Consider the following 5,149-nt stretch of genomic DNA (forward strand, 5'->3'; position numbering starts at 1 on the left):
TAGCAATTATCTCAGCATGATTAGATGAAGTAGCCACAATTGATTGCTTAGTCGATCGCCAAGATATGACAGTACCTCCACAAGTAAATAAATAACCTGTTTGAGACCGAGCCTTGTGTGAGTCAGATAAATACCCAGCATCAGCATAACCAACCAGATCGGGACTGCAATTGTTGCCATAAAATAAGCCCATATCGGTAGTCCCTTTTAGATACCGCAATATGTGTTTGATTCCATTCCAATGTCTCCTTGTAGGAGCAGACCTATATCTTGCTAAGACATTAACTGAAAAAGTTATGTCGGGCCTTGTAGTATTAGCAAGATACATTAGTGCACCAATTGCACTAAGATATGGTACTTCAGGACCAAGTAGCTCTTCATTCTTTTCTTGAGGTCGGAATGGATCCTTATTCATATCAAGTGATTGAACAACCATCGGAGTACTTAATGGATGTGCTCCATCCATATAAAACCGTTTCAATACCTTTTCTATGTAGGCATATTGATGAACAAAAATTCCGTTTGCCAAATGTTCGATTTGCAAACCAAGACATAATTTTGTCTTTCTGAGATCTTTCGTCTCGAATTCCTTCTTTAAATAATCAATTGCCTTTTGGAGTTCTATAGGAGTTCCAATAAGGTTTATGTCATCAACATATACGGCAAGTACAACAAATGCCGATATTGTTTTCTTTATAAAAACACATGGGCAAATGGCATCATTTATATATCCTTCCTTTAATAAATATTCACTAAGACGATTATACCACATTCGTCCTGATTGCTTTAGACCATACAACGATCTTTGTAATTTGATTGAAAACATTTTTCGGGACTTTGAATTATTTGCGTTTGGCATTTTAAATCCATCGGGAAATTTCATATATATCTCATTATCAAGTGAGCCATAAAGGTAGGCGGTAACCACATCCATTAAATGCATGTCAAGCTTTTCATGGACAACAAAACTAATGAGATAGCGGAAAGTTATAGCATCCATAACAGGTGAATATGTCTCTTCATAATCGACACCAGGCCTTTGTGAAAATCCTTGTGCAACAAGGCGTGCCTTATATCTTTGTACCTCATTTTTCTCATTTCTCTTGCGTACAAAAACCCATTTATAGCCAACAGGCTTAACACCATTAGGTGTTTGGACTACAGGCCCAAAAACTTCACGTTTTGCAAGTGAATTTAACTCTGATTGGATTGCTTCTTGCCATTTTGGCCAATTAAGTCTTTGTCGACATTCTCCAACAGATTGAGGTTCAAGATCCTCACTTTCTTGCATAATGCTAGATGCAACATTATATGCAAAGACATAATGCACCACTATATCCACTCGATTCAAATTTGTCTGAATATCGATTGGATTTATTGATAGTTCCTTATTTTCTTGAGTCTCAGGCTCAGTGGTTTCCTCATGAATCTCAGAATTTATTAAATCTTGGATTTCTTCGTAAGATTCTTTCGTAGTGTCATTTTGATCATTTGTTTTCCTTTTTCTAGGATTTCGATCCTTAGAACCTAATGGTCTACCACGTTTTAGGCGTGCTTTTGACTCATTAGCTATGATACTAGAAGATTGTCCAATAGGGACATCAATACGGATTGAAACATTCTCTGCAGGGATATGTGATTTTGTTATCCTTTTCAAATCCGTAAATGCATCTGGCATTTGATTTGCTATTCTCTGCAAATAGATAATCTTTTGCACATCTTTTTCACAAATAGAGGCACGTGGATGAAGATGAGATAATGATAGATTTTTTCACAAAATTTCCCGCTTGGTTTCACCAACTTCTCCCCCTAATTTTGGAAAAAGTGTCTCATCGAATCGACAGTCTGCAAATCGAGCAGTGAATAAATCCCCCGTTAATGTTTCAAGATAGCGAATAATAGAGGGCGATTCAAACCCAACATATATTCCTAACCTTCTTTGCGGACCCATTTTGGTGCGATATGGCGGTGCTACAGGCACATCCAAAAATTCTTAAATGGGATATATTAGGTTCATGACCCAAAACTAATTGCAACGGGGAATATTTATGATAATTTGTCGGTCTGAGATGAACTAGCATTGCTGCATGCAAAATGGCGTGACCCCAAACAAAAGTGGGCAGCCTCATTTTCATGAGTAACGGTCTTGCTATCAATTGCAGACGTTTAATTAAAGTCCCTGCAAGACCATTTTGAGTGTGAACATGAGCTACATGATGTTCCACTTTTATCTCAATTGATAAGCAATAATCGTTAAATGCTTGGGTTGAAAACTCAGCAGCATTATCAAGTCTAATAGACTTAATTGGATTATCGGGAAATTGTGCCCGTAATCGAATTATTTGTGCCATTAATTTTGCAAACGCGAGGTTGTGAGATGACAATAGGCACACATGAGACCATCTAGAAGATGCGTCTATTAAGACCATAAAATATCTAAACGACCCACTAGGTGGGTGAATAGGTCCACAAATGTCCCCTTGTATACGTTCCAAAAACGCAGGGGACTCAATTCCAACCTTTGTTGGTGATGGTCTAATAATTAACTTGCCTTGATAACAAGAAGTGCAAGAAAATTCATTATTTAAAAGAATCTTTAAATTCTTTAATGAATACCCATTTGAGTTTTCTATAATTCGTCTCATCATAATTGATCCAGGGTATCCCAATCGATCATGTCAAAGTACAAAAGTATTGGAATCAGTAACCTTTTGGTTTACGGTAGAATGTGGCCCAATTGCACTAATTCTTGTCCAATATAGGCCACAAGATAAAGATTGGAACTTCTCAATAACCCTCTTTTGGCCAGAGACATTCTTGGTAATGATGAGATATTCAAGATTATTCTCATCTATTGTCTCAATATGATATCCATTTCGACGGATATCTTTAAAACTCAACAAGTTCCTCTTGGACTTGGAGGAGAACATTGCATTCTCTATGATAAGTATTGTTCCTTTAGGCAGAGTTATAGTAGCTCTTCCAGAGCCTTCAATTAATTTACTACTATCAGAAATTGTAGTAACATCTGCCTTACACATATTTAAATGAGAGAAATATTTCTTCTCTTTGAATATTGTATGTGTCGTACATGAATCAATTAAACAAATATTTATACAATTGAACTTTGATCCAAGTTTGTTTTGTGAAATATCCATATTTGCTTAATCTTCTCAAAGAGCTTCTTGAGACGGTAGAGTCTCGTGCTGATAACGTGTTATAAAACAATAAAAGAAGAAGAAGAACAGTATTGCAGAGAAAGGGAGAGAGGAAATTCTTATTGAATTTTGGGATGATTTACAATGGAGTAAGACCCCTCTATTTATAGGGAAAAATGACTTAGCCACAAAGTAAAATTCTCCACAAGATAGACATTCACTCTAAATAGAATTCTATTCATAACAGATATATCTTTTTACTAATAAGGAAATATTTAATACACAAATTTAGTTGGTTTTGAAGTCTTAATTAAATGATTATTCCTAAATATTAAAAAAAAATAATTAAATAATTATTTTGTCCAGTGTGAAATTTATATTTTAGGGTAAAAAAGGTGAACGATCACTAAGGGTCTTTGTGCTTTTAATATGTAGTATAGATAGATATAGATATAGATAGATAGATATGTTTAGATAGTATATATTTTTAAGAAACAACAACAACAACAACAACCCAGTGTAATCCCACAAGTGGGGTCTGGGGAGGGTAATATGTACGCAGACCTTACCTCTACCCCGAGGGGCAGAGAGGCTGTTTCCAGGAGACCCTCGGCTCAAAGAGGCAACAAGAGACACTATATTAGTACTATCAATAGACTCATAATAAAACAACATAAAGTACCATAAAATCCATAACATAACATAAATACCATAAAAACAAAGTAACAACAATATAAGAGATATAGGAAATACGAGAAAGATGTAAGGTATTAATACACAGGAGATAAAGCCCATCATCAGTAGTTGATCAATAGCATCCTAAGACTACTTCCTAACTGGCTAGTCTCACTCTAGTGCGCTGTAACAAAGACATCACAATTTCCCTAACCTACCACCTTAATGCTCGATCTCCACAATTCCCTGTTTAGGGCCGTGTCCTCAGTAACCCTAAGTCGCGTCATATCCTGCCTGATCACCTCTCCCCAATACTTCTTAGGTCTCCCCCTACCTCTCCTCGTACCCACCACTGCCAGTCGTTCACACCTTCTCACCGGTGCATCAGTGTTCCTCCTCTGAATGTGCCCGAACCATCTGAGTCTTGCTTCCCGCATCTTGTCCTCCATGGGGGCCACACCCACCTTCTCTCGAATATCTTCATTTCTAATCTTATCCTTCCTTGTATGCCCGCACATCCACCTCAACATCCTCATCTCTGCAACTTTCATCCTCTGGATGTGTGAGATCTTCACCGGCCAACACTCGGTCCCATACAACATAGCAGGCCTAACCACTGCCCTATAAAATTTACCTTTCAGTAACAGTGGCACTTTCTTGTCACACAGGACTCCCGTCGCTAACCTCCATTTCATCCACCCCACCCCTATACGGTGTGTGACATCCTCGTCGATCTCCCCGGACCCCTGAATAAACGACCCCAGGTACTTGAAACTACCCCTCTTAGGGATGACTTGAGAATCAAGCCTCACTTCCACTCCCGCTTCCGTCGGCTCTGCCCCAAATTTGCACTCAAGGTATTCCGTCTTCGTCCTGCTCAACCTGAAACCTTTGGACTCAAGGGTGTGTCTCCAAACCTCTAACCTCTCGCTGACGCCGCGTCGTGTCTCGTCGATTAGAACTATGTCATCAGCAAATAGCATGCACCATGGCACCTCCCCCTGAATATGATGTGTTATATATTTTTAAGAAAACGTTATTAAAATGTCGATAGAGTATTAAATATCGAACTTTATATATGCCTAAATACATATTTCAAATTATAATTATTTAAAAGAAAAAAAAACAAGAGACACCTTCTTCTTTTACAAATGTTAAAAGTTCCAGTTAATAATGATTTCATTGATCGATTTATTTCAGATGGTAAACAAGATAAAATACATATTCCCCGATCTAAGTAGGAACTTGAACATAAAAAATGTGAGATTTGAAAAAAAAGTACGTAGTTTTTAAAATTAAGTTGAAAAAGATACTTG

This window comes from Nicotiana tabacum, chromosome 16 (genome assembly GCF_000715075.1).
Source record: "Nicotiana tabacum cultivar K326 chromosome 16, ASM71507v2, whole genome shotgun sequence".
Classification (NCBI taxonomy): domain Eukaryota; kingdom Viridiplantae; phylum Streptophyta; class Magnoliopsida; order Solanales; family Solanaceae; genus Nicotiana; species Nicotiana tabacum.